Source organism: Schistocerca serialis, chromosome 3, assembly GCF_023864345.2.
Source record: "Schistocerca serialis cubense isolate TAMUIC-IGC-003099 chromosome 3, iqSchSeri2.2, whole genome shotgun sequence".
Lineage (NCBI taxonomy): Eukaryota > Metazoa > Arthropoda > Insecta > Orthoptera > Acrididae > Schistocerca > Schistocerca serialis.
This window is the reverse complement of record NC_064640.1, coordinates 325895064-325913427: the sequence shown is the minus strand read 5'-3', so window position 1 is coordinate 325913427 and position 18364 is coordinate 325895064. Positions and strand designations below refer to the sequence as shown.

At 42.4% G+C, this 18364-nt stretch overlaps 1 protein-coding gene and 1 pseudogene across 1 annotated transcript in view; both read right to left on the bottom strand.

The window, feature by feature from the left end:
• The window catches only part of LOC126470809 (uncharacterized), a 574426-nt gene that overhangs the window by 539578 nt on the left and 16484 nt on the right, over positions 1–18364 (bottom strand). The gene's annotated exons all lie outside the window — the stretch shown is intronic.
• On the bottom strand, positions 4465–4582 carry LOC126472030 (5S ribosomal RNA; annotated as a pseudogene).

Sequence of the window (18364 nt, the reverse complement as noted above, 5' to 3'; positions counted from 1 at the left end):
GTCAAACAGCTTACCTTTTGGTTATGTCGAGTGATTATTTACCAGTTTACGTTTTGTAATTTTTTTAATACATGTGTGTTTTAGGTTTCTCCCATTACCTGACATGTGTTAATGTACTTTTTTTGAAGGTAGCGGTCAGCAAGGATGTAGGGGGCTGTTATTTTGTAGGCTATGCCGTTCGTTGGGTCCCATCGTCACTGTCATTTGAAAATTTTGTAGACTATCCAGGTTGTTTGTTGGTAATGTATTGTTGAACAAATATATATAATTTGTGTGTGTTTCTCTGGGTTTGTGTCTACAATCCTTCCATGATAGAATCGAGCATGCTTAAGTTTTTGTCCAGTAGTACGACTACGACTGCTCACATCTGAGAACCGAGCGAGATGGTGCAGTTGTTAGCACACTGGAATCGCATTAGAGAGGGCGACGGTTCAAATCCCTTACCAGTCATCAAAATTTAGGTTCTCCATGATTTACCTAAATCGCTCCAGAAAAACGCCAGGATAGTTTCTTTGAAAAGACCATGGATGATTTCTTTCCTCACCTTTTCATAATCCGAGATAGTGCTCCGTCTGTAATGACCTCGATATCGAAAGGGACGTTCATATCTAGTCTTCCTTCCTTCGAAGATATGTGTCCTAAATATTTCATGATGACATTTTGCTTGAAGTTTTTAGCCGCTGTTTGAAATTAATATGACGGCCTTTAAATATTTCTAAAAGACAGTTAAAAATTGTGATGATTATTGGGAATTCTCCCGCACTTTTGTCTCCTACTGTTTTTTTGTTGCTGAGTTTTCCTCTTTAGTAGTGAGAATATGTTGTTTTGGCCATAGAGGCCAATGGACACAACGATGAGGTAGACTACTGCGGTAAGTTGAGGTTATGGTAGCGGTGACTAAAGTCAAAGACACACTATGATGGGACACTGTTTATACACATCTTGGGAACATTAGCATTCCTTGAAGAGCTCCATCCATAGCGAAAATATTTGGCATGGTTTAGGATGTCCCCTACTTAGAGAATGCCCCGAAGGTGTCTCTTGCTGACTCAGTCTCCGTACTTTTAACCAACTATACACCACCTGAAAAAATTGCAACGAGCATTGTTTGTAGCCTGACAGATGGTGCGCCGACTGGTGGAGCCAAAGGCACAGATACAAAAGGTCAGGGGGTTTTTCCTTTTTTTATGGCGTCTCTGGATAAACATCCCAACCATGTGACCACAATAGACACCATGCAGTATAGCGACGAGCATACAGAACGCCACAGCTCTGAACGTCTGCACCCACTATATCTCTTTCCTTTTGACGTGACTAACCAACTGCGACATTGTTACATACAGTGTAGCTCATCTTCACTGATGGGAGTGTTACAGGTCACGGACTCAGCCAGATAATTTTCTTTCTGTGGTGAACTATTTATAGTGGGAGACACTCGGAACTCAAACCTAACGGATGCTGGAATTTGCCGTCTACAGTGAGTCGTTCTAAGAATCCATCCGAACGCCCAGTGAACCGTACTAAAGGCTAAATGTCATCGATGTCGCCATAATTAAGGGACTATGCAACGTGTATTCGCGGCTGTGAGAAAACACTTAGCTCTGATGATCTCTATGTCAAACCTACACCATCAAACATTAGTTATTTCAACTTATGAGGAAGAAACAGAGATTTATTGGGTGACAGTTTCGTAAGCTATGGAAACAGCGCCAGATAACTTTAGTTGTATCACATCTTACAGCAAGCACAATGCATGTCGATGAATCATTCATACCATGAACAGAATAGACCAGCTCCGAGAATTAGTGCAATATATCATCCCGTGCCATCGACGTCGTCGCATAAGGTTTACCAGAAATGCAAACTGACCCCCAACGTAGCGAGGAGGCAGTTTCTGGGTAGACTCAGGAGGGAGATACAGGCGGATTCGGCGTGAACCGTAACAAGGTATAAACGACAAGTACCTCCACGTTGACGCTATGCGATGACTCAACTTATTCGTCCGCAAAAATCTCTTTGCATTACCTCGTCAGAATCCTTCCCACTACTTGTGCATCAAGACATAAACAGCGAACACTTTTCCAAAGCCAACGGCCTGCCACACGCGTTCGTGGTCAACTTTGCGACCAGTTAAACACTGTATCTTTCCCACATCGAGGTGGTCCACGAACAGCTATCACTCTTCCTGGATGCTCGAGCAGATAAAAATGTAATAGTTTTAGTCGCAATGCGGGGAGTCGATTACCAACAGTGGCGACTGAAGTCTCGCAAAGACGGTGTAGCGTGCATCTTTAACAACAAGCTACTGACTCAGCTGTTGTCTGCAGAATTGGGCCCGACGATGGTGGTCGTTACCCGCGTGCTGACGATTAGTAGTTACCAAACTGCAGAGAAGATACCTTGGCGAAGTCTGAGAAAGACTCCCGACTGCTGGTGTCCATATCGACGATTTCATAAGTAGTTATTGCAGCTAGAGGCTCCTTTGACAAATTACTGTAACAGTTATTCATCCAGCACCACGAGTAACTCAGGGCTGTATCCATTAGTGTCACCAGATCGTCTCCCCTGAGGGCCTTCTGAACAAACTTCTAACACTGGTTAGAGCGTTGTCGCAAGTTCATCTCCTCCAGTCATTCCAAAATCTGTGGTCATTCTACGTCAGTGCTGTGAGTAAACGCAAACGTAGCGTCACAACAGTGCACCAAAACTACCAGTGCGCACAACCCACGACGCTGCACCCTGTATCTACATCTACATGTATTTTCCGCAAGCCAGTGTGCAGTGTACGTTGGTAAGGACGATATAATAGCAGTGGCGACTTTCTTTCTTATTCCATACGCGCATGTAGCGAGAAAAGATGGCTGTATATAGGTCTCGGTACGCAGCCACATCTTACTTGTCTTATTGTTATGACTGACGCAGCAGAATTGTTTCATTGTTCTTGAAATATCGTATCTTCAAATTTAACCATATGTATTTCACAATACGAAGTGAATACATGTGTAAATGTAATATGTATTAATGATCTTAGGCTTCCAGCATTGTCAAGTAATTCAGATACCTATGGTCTTCGACCATGTTCTCCTCGGTCATTGTCAAGTGAAACAACAGCTAATTGGCTGCTGGTACGTTCTTATATACTGTAGATGCCGGCTGTGACGTCACCAGTGCCTACCCAGATCCCTGACTTTCAACCTCGCAAACGCTTGATCGTACGCCACGCCTAATTGAAGGCCACGACTCTATTTAGAGTGCTGTGCGTGCATTTTATTTCTATGGCTTCTGTAATTACTATCTTCCAAACGCTCTTAAAGTGAACCATGACAGACCTGTCATCGAATGTGATACGGTGATCATTTTCGAGAGTATAGTTAGCTATATCGGAGTGTTCGCGGTTGTATAGAAGATAGCACCTTTCATATTCCTTCCTGCGTTTTTCCAAAGTCTGCATTGTATGACGGCGTATTTCCTTAACTTCGTCCGTTCTGAAGCCTACCGCAGTTTTTTTTCTTTTTTTTTTTTTTGCCCTCAATAGTTGGTGGATCTTCGACGGAGGTCTGCATTTCGTAATAATTTTGTGTCTCTTAAGAAGATGGATTATTCTACACGACACGGAAGAGCAGAACGGCAGAAACGAAAATTTCTTTTCTGCATTTTCGTTGGTGTTCCTACTGAGTTTCTTAGCTGGGCAGCAGTCGGGACTTATAACTGTATGGACACTTTAAAATTTGTGTTTGGATTGTGGAATAGTGTACTGGGACATTAAACTGCATTTTTTGGAGATTGACTGAACCGTAGTGAAGGCAAAGACCTTTGATACTTAGTATTTAGGCACAAGTTAAATAAATGCTTAAGGAAATCTGCTAGCACGTAACTGCAATAATTATACTTCATGTGTTTGATTAGCACTCCAGTTATATATGTGCTGCTTGTTTCATTAAGAGATTACCATTCAAATTTGAACACTGTGAACGGAAAATAAATCTCTCTTCACTTGTAAAACACGATGTACTGTCAATTAGTACAGCAAAAAAAAAAAAAAAAAAAAAAAAAATGGCTCTGAGTACTGTGGGACTTAACTTCTAAGGTCATCAGCCCCTAGAACTTAGAACTACTTAAACCTAACTAACCTAAGACATCACACACATCCATGCCCTAGGCGGGATTCGAACCTGCTACCGTAGCGGTCGCGCGGTTCCAGACTGTAGCGCCTAGAACCGCTCGGCCACCCTGGCCGGCTTAGTACAGCAGCAGCAGCAGCAGCACTCAGTCTTCAGGCCACAAGTGGCCCATCGGGACCATCCGACAGCCGTATCATCCTCAGCTGAGGATGCGGATAGGAGGGGCGTGTGGACAGCACACCGCTCTCCCGGTCGTTATGATGGTTTTCGTTGACCGGATCCGCTACTATTTGGTCGAGTAGCTCCTCAATTGGCATCACGAGGCTGAGTGCACCCCGAATAATGGCAACAGCGCATGGCGGCCCGGATGGTCACCCACCCAAATGCCGGCCACGCCCGACAGCGTTTAACTTCGGTGATCTGACGGGAACCGGTGTATCCACTGCGGCAATGCCGTTGCCTAATTAGTACAGTTCCAGGGAAATAAGGTATAAGGTATAAAGGTATAAGGAAAAAAGGTATAAGAGACAATGTATTCAGGGTCGCTTAATTAGCCCAAAATAGACTGCTGGTTGCTTTCGTCAGTGAGAGCCATTAAGATAAGAAATAATTGGGAGTTTAAAAAGGCTAACACCAATCTTCCAGTCGGATACCATAGAGTATTTCTAGTTTTTACTGCCATTACCTTGCGTTTGTTCAAGTTTAATGAGAGCTGACATCCAGTGCATCGTGCAGAAATGTCTAATTAAACATCGGTTAGACCACAATCAGCTTGATACACATACGAAAAGTTTTCATTACAATTTCATGACGGTGGATAGGTGTGTTTGGGTATGTATGGAACTAGTCAAGTAAATACAAAGATATAAATTTTCTTTCACAGTATAATGTTGTAGTAGAAAGGGAAGAGGCGTCATAAGTGTGAAAAACCTCAGAAGTCTGCTTAAGGGGCTCCGGAAAGGCTCAAAATCATGAAAAGTTCAATTTTTACTTTTTTGCGTTTTCTGAATCTGCAGACTATTACCTTTTAATAGATATATAATTTATTCAATTCCGAAGACTACAACTATTTTTAAATTTTTGTTGAAATGTGTTCTACATGGGCGTGACCCACTGTGGCGCTGTTAAACTGCTGTCAAATGGTGTTATTATTAACGTCCGTGATCATCAGATACATTTTAGTCTGCCTCATGCAATAATGGAGGTGATAAAACCTATTTTCAGAGACATAGCAGCACCTGAACTGTTGAAAAAGTGTATTCACGGAAAAACTCAAAACCCCAATGAAAGTGTAAATAGTGTTATATGGTCGAGAATCCCCAAGACTGTATTTGTTGGAATAGAAACACTTCACTTTGGTGTGTATGATGCTGTTGCGACTTTCAATGATGGCAACATTGTAAGGTGCAAGGTATTTAGAAATATGCGAATGAAGATAGGTTCTAACATGGTACGAGCGATGCTTGCTTTAGACAAGGAACGCCTTCGGGCTGCAGACAGGGCTGTAAAGAGTCTAGAAATACAAGCAAGAGTAAACAGGAGGAGGAACAAGAGGAAGCTGGAGGAGGAGTTTACAGAGGATGAAGATAATCCATCCTATGGACCTGAAATGCACTAAAAAGTTAATCCAATCTTTGTCGCTCGATTCCCAAAACTTTTATTTTCTCATACTAATTACATGTTTTCTAAGGATCTTCCAAACATATTTGTTTCAAACTTTCAGTAAATGTTACACAGTACCTTCTGCATAATTTAACACAGCCTTTTTACAAAAAACTGTATATTTTTGAATATATAAATAAAAAATTGCAAAAAAAGTTGTGAATTTTCATTACAATTGAACAAAAATCATCTTTAATAACTGAACTAAAATTTTGTAAAATCCCTGTGTTAAGTTGTAGCCCATATTCCAATAAATAATCTGTAAAAAGTTCAACTTCCTACCTCAAATACTTTGTGAGGAAAGATGTAATTTATAAGCGTTATTTTAACATTGCAAGTATAGGACGTTCCAGAGCCCCTTAAGTCAATAATGAAACCACTGAAAACTTATGTATACTTTTAGATACGGTTCGCCAGTCTACGCGTCAATAAAAATCCATTTGCTTATTGTTAATCACTCCTGGAAATGGAAAAAAGAACACATTGACACCGGTGTGTCAGACCCACCATACTTGCTCCGGACACTGCGAGAGGGCTGTACAAGCAATGATCACACGCACGGCACAGCGGACACACCAGGAACCGCGGTGTGGGCCGTCGAATGGCGCTAGCTGCGCAGCATTTGTGCACCGCCGCCGTCAGTGTCAGCCAGTTTGCCGTGGCATACGGAGCTCCATCGCAGTCTTTAACACTGGTAGCATGCCGCAACAGCGTGGACGTGAACCGTATGTGCAGTTGACGGACTTTGAGCGAGGGCGTATAGTGGGCATGCGGGAGGCCGGGTGGACGTACCGCCGAATTGCTCAACACGTGGGGCGTGAGGTCTCCACAGTACATCGATGTTGTCGCCAGTGGTCGGCGGAAGGTGCACGTGCCCGTCGACCTGGGACCGGACCGCAGCGACGCACGGATGCACGCCAAGACCGTAGGATCCTACGCAGTGCCGTAGGGGACCGCACCGCCACTTCCCAGCAAATTAGGGACACTGTTGCTCCTGGGGTATCGGCGAGGACCATTCGCAACCGTCTCCATGAAGCTGGGCTGCGGTCCCGCACACCGTTAGGCCGTCTTCCGCTCACGCCCCAACATCGTGCAGCCCGCCTCCAGTGGTGTCGCGACAGGCGTGAATGGAGGGACGAATGGAGACGTGTCGTCTTCAGCGATGAGAGTCGCTTCTGCCTTGGTGCCAATGATGGTCGTATGCGTGTTTGGCGCCGTGCAGGTGAGCGCCACAATCAGGACTGCATACGACCGAAGCACACAGGGCCAACACCCGGCATCATGGTGTGGGGAGCGATCTCCTACACTGGCCGTACACCACTGGTGATCGTCGAGGGGACACTGAATAGTGCACGGTACATCCAAACCGTCATCGAACCCATCGTTCTACCATTCCTAGACCGGCAAGGGAACTTGCTGTTCCAACAGGACAATGCACGTCCGCATGTATCCCGTGCCACCCAACGTGCTCTAGAAGGTGTAAGTCAACTACCCTGGCCAGCAAGATCTCCGGATCTGTCCCCCATTGAGCATGTTTGGGACTGGATGAAGCGTCGTCTCACGCGGTCTGCACGTCCAGCACGAACGCTGGTCCAACTGAGGCGCCAGGTGGAAATGGCATGGCAAGCCGTTCCACAGGACTACATCCAGCATCTCTACGATCGTCTCCATGGGAGAATAGCAGCCTGCATTGCTGCGAAAGGTGGATATACACTGTACTAGTGCCGACATTGTGCATGCTCTGTTGCCTGTGTCTATGTGCCTGTGGTTCTGTCAGTGTGATCATGTGATGTATCTGACCCCAGGAATGTGTCAATAAAGTTTCCCCTTCCTGGGACAATGAATTCACGGTGTTCTTATTTCAATTTCCAGGAGTGTATTTTTGTGAGATTTCAGTGTACAGTAAGTACTTCAAGCAGAAGTATCTCCACACTTACTTGTAAATTAGATAAACTACTTACTGTGATACTTCGTGCAGAGCAAGCCAATCAAGACTGCAATATGACTGGAATAAATTTTTTGGAAGGATACAATGATGAAAGGCGTATGATAAATAAAGTCCCCATTGGTGCTGCTTTTAAGAATCAATGAAACGTTTCTTGCAGCTCTATTGACAGCGAAAGTAGTACCGAAAATTGGCTTATAAGAAATACAACGTTCTGGTCTCAGATGTCGGAGTGAATAGTTGTGAATATTAGCGAGGTCACAGCGACTGCAGACTGCTCTCTGGCCACCATCTGTCGCCGAGATGATGTCCCAGATCATGAAGCTCAACTTCTGACCCTTAATATTGTGTCGCATGACATAAAGAATATTCAGTGGGAAACCACAAGGATAAAAATGAAGAAAAAAGAATTAATCAATTCAGTAAGCATTAGCAAACACAGACTGGAGAGAGATGCGTAAAAGAAGAGTATGTGATCTGCAATACGATATTATGTACCTCTGAAAACAGTTCTTCCAAAAATTTACTTCCAGCAATCAGTTAAATTCTCCTAAACCTTAGCATACAAATGGCATGAGAAAGTACAAAATCAGGAGAAATCTTCTCTTGACATCAAGGGACACACATGATGTTAGTTTTAAATGGCATTATAAATTACGTTGTAGAACTATGAGAGACAGAAAAATTATAGACACTTCCAACAGTCTTTTTCTGTCAGTAGCAGGTAATTTGGATTCGACTAGTTCCTTAGTAGACAGCGTTTGATACTATTCCGCCACACCTTAAACCTAAAATAATTAATTTTCAGAGCTATCAATTGTCTAAAAATGCTCCATAGATTATGATGAAATCAGTAGTAAAGTTATAAAATGCTCTTGGGCTTAACCGTAGCTGTGAACTATGTTCCTTGTATCATGAATCACTCCATGTTGGTATTTTCGCAGACAGATTTAAGTCTGCTGTTGTTAGGAAGCTACATAAGAAAGAGATAAGAGAGTAATAAAGAATGGCTGACTCATCTCATTGTTATCAACATTTTCAGACGTTGTTGAGGAGATCATGAAGAATACAGTTTCATGAACGAAAGCATCCTTAGTTGTCAACCGTCTATACGAGTGAAGAGAATATATTTCCTGTGAAATGTGGTGAATTCTACATAATCACAATGTGTTACCCATGCGAATATAGTCATGATAAAGAAACAAGCTGTGAAACAGAATCCATAGCAGCAACATCGTTTTTATCTTATCTGGAACGTAGAACCAGTGCGTACAAGGAGACGATTTTAATTATTGAGCCTCGAGATAAATAACACCGTGTAATGGGTGTTAGAGTTAACGGAGCGTCCTAATTGAGCTAAAATTGCGGTACTCCTTTTACAGCTGTAAGTGATTAAAAATAAATGAATTATTTTTCTGTTTTTCAATATTTCCATTCGATAATGAGTTACGGAATTATTCTTTCGGAAACTTTACTTACAATGGTAACATTTTCAATTTTCAGGATTGTTTTATGACACAAGTATTGATAGTCCAAAAACATCGTGAAGAGGCCTCTTCTAAAACATTGGTGTTTTGTTAACTGATGTCATCTGTTGCTAACAGCATATCCCATGTCTCACGTAGTCGTGCAACAAGTAATCATAACACTACGACTAAAAGCATCCTCTGCTAAGGCCTCATGGGTCTAACTTTAGTAAAGAAAGTAGTCAGGTAGATGAGGACACACATACTCAGGAATCCGCCAGAATATGTTAAGTGTCTCAGGAGTAATTTAGTGAAGTTAAGAACTTTTTGTAATGCAGCACCTTGTAATCTATAAAGAGTATCTCCACAGTTACCCTTTAGATTAGTATATTAAGGTATGATTCAGTTAATTTTAATATATTACTATTATTGTATTTCATAAAGTTCTAAATTTTATTATTGTACTTGAATTACTTGCACATTCCGGACTCTTTTCGAGACCCTAGAGAATCGTTTCTGCGGGCTCCATGTAAGTAATTCATGTGATGTAGTGCAAAAACACTCTTTCCTAATAGTACCAAAGCCAACACAAAAAGTCACTAAGCAATGACAACTTCAGCAAATACACCAACAACTATGAAAAATCACTTAGAGCGACCTGAGATAAATCCCAACGGACAACAGCATATTATCATAGCTCTTTCGCATCATACAAATGTTATTCGTAATAATACAGTGTTGTAATTATTTGAGAACGTTAGACGAATAGTTTGTAGTACAAAAGCAAAATAAAGTATACATCCGTAATTTATATATAGTAACGAAAATGGAAAGATCTCTATGTTGCAGATAGAGGGCATTGATATCAATAAAATTTAGTTTTCCTGTTGTTGGTACATGCTGCCCACTAATATAATCTAAGTATCAACCTTCCTGAGCAATCATTTTACTTACATAGTTTTTAAAATATTTTAGTCGTGTTTCGTTTAAATCTATAAACTGAAAAACCAAGGCATGGTAACATTCTTTATTAAGAACGGTTTATCGCCAACGTAAATTCACCAAGGCTCGTGAATGTTTATAAGGACTCAGCTCCTTCGATTTCGAGAGTTGAGAAGTGGACGGCCGAATTCCGACGCTTCTAATAGAATGCGTACCACAACTTTAATAACAGATGAAGCTTCGAGAGAGCGCACGATGTTATGAAGAACTATCGTAGATATTCAGGAAAGACTCTGTGCAACATGAGCGCCGCATTTCTTCAGTGCCATACAACTATAAATGCGGAAACGAATTTCTCAGTAAAATTTGAACCATCCCCCCATTTTTAATTCATCTTATTTGTAGCCGATTCGATGTTGTGGACGAGACGTGGGTCCACCGTTTCGCTTCAGAAACGAAACAGTAATCAAAGCAGCGCGTGGAAATCGATGACTTTCCACAAAAAGGGAAAATTTTGGTTTCAGGTTTCGCAAATGTTACGTACAGTGTTTATGGAATACAAAAAAGATATTTTTTTTTAAATTAAGTAGCAAATATTTAACCAATAACTTGTGGTTCAAACTTAAGCTTTGAACGAGACAGATGAAACAATACGTGTGAAGAATTCTGGATTGTGAATGAAAAAATAATCTGGATAAATTCTATCCATTCGATTTAGAACCGACGATCCTCTCCCTTTCCCACGATGTGAGAAATATGACGCTGGAAACCGTTTTGAGTATATTGAACGGGTTATGACAGTCTTTCATGGATAATATACTCAGCCTCCAGAGTCGCACTGCCAAGATAAAATATACTCACTGTTAGAACGTTGACTACAGTACCAAAAATAGTTTTACCTCGAAAAATAAGAGTAAAGTCTTTCATTTCCAGGCAGACCCCTTTTAACTTTGTAATGTATGTCACTTTAATTCCCTATTTTATTCATTTACTAATTGTTTCAGCCACATTCCAGTACAAAATAAAAATAAACTGTCACGAATTCGAGATTCAGCTGCAGAAGGGAAGTTACACTACGAAAGGATCTTTTTCGTGTCGGTCATGCTATCACGTCTACCAGTCTGTTTCTAGGGAGTCGACCTGTGATTCCGACTAGTGAACTAAGGTCCTCAAAGTGGCGTAAGTACGGCAGCGGAATTGACTGGTGACGGCTGTTGGCAGAGTTGGCGCAAGAGGCGGCCGCCGGCCCTCGCCTCGAGTGGTGCGACAAGTTGCCGCGGGGAGCGCTGCAGCCTCTCGCCTTGGCCGGCAATTACGCGCGGATTAGCGCCGCTGCCACAACACCACTCGCACTCGCTCAACTTTATTTTTCGAATCCAAGTTGCAATCCCCGCTAATTCTTGGTCGGCGCGTAGAATAAAGGCCACTCGTATTTCTAACAATGTGCTAGACTCCAGTCACACTGAAGGAGAAATATTTATACAAAGGAAAAATTAGCGCTAGTGGTTGAGGGTATCGTAAGTTATGATTACTAATGAGAATGTGCCTGTTTTGAGGCCAATACATTCTTGCGTCAGATATTACATCGCTTACGGAAAACCGAACAATAAATCGGAGAAAATAACGAAAAATAGTAACTTACTGAAGAAATATTTTGGCATGAACAATGTTTTAACAAAATTATTTCGAAAGGGATAAGATAATTATAAAAATATTTGTTTCAGTAACTGACTAATAAATGAATCTTCTGCATTTTGCATATCAATGTACGAGGGTCACTCCAAAAGAAATGCACACTATTTTTGTAAAAATACAGTTTTCATTCTACATGAGGGAAAGTTTTACAGTGTGTAGATACATCCTTCCCAGTTTTCAATCTAGTTCAATCTGTTCCCGTGAGTGGCGCCGTCAGGTGCATGTATACTTATTATTGTGAAACATATTCTGTCTATTGGTAGCCGAACTGTCACTGTTCTTTCATTTAAATAAATACGGGTCTGAATTTTGTATTTGCGTTTATTGACGACTAATACTGCGACACCGCATCGTGTTCGTACGGTGCAAGTATGGAGAATGCTCTGTGCATGACTACTTTTAGTTGTCTAGGGTCCTATTGCCACAGCCCCACCAATCGTTTCATCTGCCTCAAGAGATATTCATTAGAAAACAGGGTATTTTGCAACTAGTCACACAGCGGTCTGCCTTAGGTAAAGGTATCTTTGGTTTACACTATGAAAATCCATCCAGAGTGGTGTCCCGTACCCGCGGACGGGAATACGCCTGACGATTGTGAGGTAGAAATCTATCAGTGCTTTATGGTTGTGACGGATATTAAACAGTATACTGGCCGGGGTCGAATCCTACCTCGGCCATAGATGTGTGTCATGTCCTTAGGTTAGTTAGGTTTAAGTATTTCTAAGTTCTAGGGGACTGATGACCTCAGATGCTAAGTCCCATAGTGCTGAGAGCCATTTGAACCAATTAAACAGTATGATCCGTCACTCGTTTACTAAACATTTCTCCCCATTCGTGTTGACATCAGATTTAGTGGTCACGTGATGTATTCTTGATTTTTTTCCAGTTTTCCTTAGTACGCAACTTCAGTGCACAAGTAACTATAATAGTATTACATTCATACAGGCAGCTGTTTTGCTAGGCGACAAACCGCTTGGAAAAGACTTACTGTTAATCCTTTTCAAAGTACCGTAACTTAGTCTTACATCATGCAGGAGGCCACGTAATTTGGGTTACGTGGTAAATATTCTTAATCCTTACAACATTCGAAATTCTACAGCAAATATACACTCCTGGAAATTGAAATAAGAACACCGTGAATTCATTGTCCCAGGAAGGGGAAACTTTATTGACACATTCCTGGGGTCAGATACATCACATGATCACACTGACAGAACCACAGGCACATAGACACAGGCAATAGAGCATGCACAATGTCGGCACTAGTACAGTGTATATCCACCTTTCGCAGCAATGCAGGCTGCTATTCTCCCATGGAGACGATCGTAGAGATGCTGGATGTAGTCCTGTGGAACGGCTTGCCATGCCATTTCCACCTGGCGCCTCAGTTGGACCAGCGTTCGTGCTGGACGTGCAGACCGCGTGAGACGACACTTCATCCAGTCCCAAACATGCTCAATGGGGGACAGATCCGGAGATCTTGCTGGCCAGGGTAGTTGACTTACACCTTCTAGAGCACGTTGGGTGGCACGGGATACATGCGGACGTGCATTGTCCTGTTGGAACAGCAAGTTCCCTTGCCGGTCTAGGAATGGTAGAACGATGGGTTCGATGACGGTTTGGATGTACCGTGCACTATTCAGTGTCCCCTCGACGATCACCAGTGGTGTACGGCCAGTGTAGGAGATCGCTCCCCACACCATGATGCCGGGTGTTGGCCCTGTGTGCCTCGGTCGTATGCAGTCCTGATTGTGGCGCTCACCTGCACGGCGCCAAACACGCATACGACCATCATTGGCACCAAGGCAGAAGCGACTCTCATCGCTGAAGACGACACGTCTCCATTCGTCCCTCCATTCACGCCTGTCGCGACACCACTGGAGGCGGGCTGCACGATGTTGGGGCGTGAGCGGAAGACGGCCTAACGGTGTGCGGGACCGTAGCCCAGCTTCATGGAGACGGTTGCGAATGGTCCTCGCCGATACCCCAGGAGCAACAGTGTCTTTAATTTGCTGGGAAGTGGCGGTGCGGTCCCCTACGCACTGCGTAGGATCCTATGGTCTTGGCGTGCATCCGTGCGTCGCTGCGGTCCGGTCCCAGGTCGACGGGCACGTGCACCTTCCGCCGACCACTGGCGACAACATCGATGTACTGTGGAGACCTCACGCCCCACGTGTTGAGCAATTCGGCGGTACGTCCACCCGGCCTCCCGCATGCCCACTATACGCCCTCGCTCAAAGTCCGTCAACTGCACATACGGTTCACGTCCACGCTGTCGCGGCATGCTACCAGTGTTAAAGACTGCGATGGAGCTCCGTATGCCACGGCAAACTGGCGGACACTGACGGCGGCGGTGCACAAATGCTGCGCAGCTAGCGCCATTCGACGGCCAACACCGCGGTTCCTGGTGTGTCCGGTGTGCCGTGCGTGTGATCATTGCTTGTACAGCCCTCTCGCAGTGTCCGGAGCAAGTATGGTGGGTCTGACACACCGGTGTCAAAGTGTTCTTTTTTCCATTTCCAGGAGTGTATATTAATGGATCGTTGTCATCTTTTTAATGGCACACGAAATCTCTTGAAACGACAAATTCAGTGATGTAACGCTAGTTAGTTAGTTACGTGTTATATATATATATATATATATATATATATATATATATATATATATATATATATATATATCCACTTACAGATTTCTGACTGATTGTTTCTACTTTTCTACTCAAGAATTCCTCTATGGTATGGTAGTGAAGGAGTAGTTAAGGAGGGACAACTTCAATCTACATTTGAAAGCACTTCTCCTGTCTGTCAAACGTTTTATTTGAATGAACAGACAATCAAAGAGTCTTATAGCTGACTATTGCTTCAAAAAGCGGAAGTGCAGTTCGGTTTTCGTTCTAGTACTGTGTTAGTGAACGTCTCCATTATTCTCAATGTATAATGGATTCTCGACACCAAATTTTATGATTGATTAAGTGCATGCGGGACTGTGGTTAATATTCCCAGTTGTTTAAAGAGAAGCATGCAATACGTATGTATGTGAATTCCGCATATAATTCTAGTTACAAGGACATCCTGTTGTGTAATGAATAATTTTTGCTTAAGGGAGAAGTTACCATAGTGTATTATCCCGAAGGACATCACAGAATGAAAATATGTAAAACATGTCAGTTTATTGATGTCCATATTTCCAAAGTTAGCAGTTATTCTTATAGTAAAAGCAGCTGAACCTAAACGTTTTAGCATTCCAATTGTATGTTTTTTTAATAACTCCGAACCTTCTAACCTAATTATGTCCACTACTGCAATTTCTGCTATAAATCCACTTTCGACTGCAATGTCACGCAGAAACCTGGACGTGCACGTCGTCGCCAGATTTAGGGCATTTGATATATTTCTGTCATATCACGTAATAATGTCAAGAAACCAAAGCCCGTTGTATGCAATAAACATTCAAAACCAGGGAAAGAAACGGAGTTACTCTTAAATGGTGTAAATATTCTAGTATAGACACTTTTGAATGACTGGTCGCCAATTTAAAAAAAAGAAGTCATAATATGCTACGTTTCTTCGAAAGGTGAAGCTAGCCCATTTGAGCAAAACCAGTTAATGTAGGAATTCAAAATTCCGAAAAATTATGTAAGACACTGGAGAGTAACAATGCTGGAACCTGCTTTGCAGTACAAACACCGCTGAGCAGGGCTCTCGTGCCATACTTCATCGTTAATGGAAAACCACATGACGAAAATGTTGCCATTTCCACAAAAATGTTATATTGAAGATGGGAAGTATTATAGTACCAGAAATTGAACTAGCCGTCGGCAAGGCGCCCGATATCAGTTCATTTGATCGTCCCACCTGTCTGCTGTCTTAGGTGTGGGACACAACATCCTCAACACCACGTGATTTTCGCGTGGCACCGCGTCGATGATGTATATACCTCGAGTCGAGAAAAAGCGTCACCACTAGGGTTAAGCTGCCGTGGGCAACAGTAATTCGATAACAGTTGTTATCTCTGACTCCTGTGGATTCCAACTGCGGATAGATGAGCCACAACGGAAGAAATCCCTCGTCAATTCAGTGCTGTACAACACCAATCAGTCAGCAGCCATATATCCCGATCTGCCTCTGCGCCTCACTGGCTACGTAGATCAGCCTAGGCGCAGGAACTTAGCCATTGGACCCTCAGATCACCAGGACTGATGAGTGACATGTGGGTACACAGCCATGAAAAGGTATGAGTACGAAAAAACGCAAATGAGGTGAAGCATCACGCATGCCAACAGGGCAGTGTTCAGCCTGGTATTAGGTGTAGCCACGATTGTGAATTTTACATGGGATGGAATGAGATCCCTAATGTATCTACCACAGTTTTCGACTGGTGAAAGATATGAGAGCTTATGTCATATGTCCGTTACTCACAAACAGTACAGCGCAGGTGTCCTCTATCTTTAGAAGATAACCCCACAACAACAGTGTCAGAACAGACCTTAGTAGACCTCTGCTCAGCTCTTAACTCATATTATTTGGCACTGTTAGCCGCCCCAAGCGGAAGACGCGCTTCGTTGGTGCTACATAATTTTCGCAATTTTGACAGTGATAAACTGACGCTGTAGCGTCCATATTTGGTACGCAAATGAAGAAAGAGTTACAAATGCATTTAATTTAAAAAATCAGTGCAGTTAGAAATTCTAGATTCTAATATTTTATAATATTTTATTGTTCGTGCCGTTTTTGCGTAATTTTTCATTGATTATGTCAATTCTCTTATGCATATACCTATACGGTGTATTTTCGAAAGTTTGGAGCGCCACAAAAAACTTATACTATATCGACAATTTTAAAGTTAATTTGTTCTATTTAGAAACTTTTGGCGAAAGTATCGTTATTCAGAAACAATCGTTACCTAATTTCATTGTATATTTCACTGTATATCAACGTGAATAAAAGTATATTTCTAGAAATTTTCGTAATTGATCATTTTGGTGCATGATTTATTACGTAGTAAATCGGAGTTTGTGGTTATAGATATTGTATATGACAAACCTATTGCGTCACATCAGTTGTCTCTTTTAAGAGTTTTGGATATTGTCTGCATTTATTGTACATTAACGCTATAGTCAAAATTGTTTAAAACCATGACCTTGAAACGCTCAAGGAACAGAAAATTTTATACTAAGTTTTCGTGTTAGCATAATACATTGCTCAGTTTGGCTGTTAATCGCTTCAGTTCTTAAAGACACCTGGTAATAATTGTAACATATCAGTCACATAAATTAAAAGAGGATGAGCAAACTTAAAGTCATTTGTTTACTTTACTGTGAAGTATTGCCCCATCCCCACTGCATATGCTGTTTTCAGACTCATGGTGAGTTATTTACTGTTCGTGAGCAGCTAGAAATCGCCCTGAATACTGTCAAATCATAGTAAAATGCTGCGAATGGGTGTGCTGTGTACTCTACTGAGAGTCATGTACAGGAGATACAAAGTTGCCTCAAGTACTAGCCTCTCCTGCGAATACTGTCCTCTCTGCAGGAAGTACAGTATCTGTCACTACTCGTCCACTTGACTGTGAGTGATGTGTTAATGGTATGTATAGGCGCCCTGTAAATGGGTGACAGGGACCAGCGAGAACTCAGTGATTTCATATATCTTTCTAACCAACACATTCTAGATGTTTTCTTCCACTGCAACTGAAACTGAGCTAGCGAGATTAATTTCACCTTCGCACCAAAGACCCGGAGTTTGAGACGCTCGTAAAAAGCAGTGGAGCTCACGTCATGCTAGTTAGGATAAGCTGGTTAAAATGAGAAATATACAGCAGTGAAATTTTTAGGGAAAATTTAATCGTATAGGATCGGCTAATGGGAAATGTAGATGGTGTATTTGTCGCAATAAATCAGAAACTCAGATACACCGAGACAGAAACCGAAGCTGCTTGTGAGATTATTTGACCAAGATTAACTATCAAGTCTGGACATAAACTTATAATCGAGTCTTTCAGTCGACCACCAGGCTCACAGTTTGACATAACCGAGAACCTTAGAGCAATAGTCGTCAAACAGAGACCTGTGGGACACATGCGGTCCGAATCAAGTATTCGTGCGGACCGTGGTTCACAACTGTACACTATACATCTAGCAACTAACAAACGAATCCAAAAAGGTCAACTAACGGGAAGAGGTTCTTAACAGTGTAGCTTTCCTCCTCAAAATCAGTAATAAATAAAAATACTTACAGAGAGAGTAATATTGTATGATGTGTTTAATTCTAATTGGCGTTGGTGAATTTGTCTCAGCTCTAAGTCGTAGCCCACTCGTGTGCTCTAGCAGCCTCGGCACTTCTTACCTGAGCTTGTTATAGTATGAAGTTCAGCCGGTCGCCGAAAAGCGCTGACTGTCGACTGTTACCAGCTGCTACAGAGTGAAGAATCTATGGTGTTAAAACACGCAGCACCTTTCGACTGAGCCGTTTGGAGTTCAAAACCTTCGGTTTTTCGTAAGCTTCTGTGTCCTGAGCAGCTAGTTCGGCAGC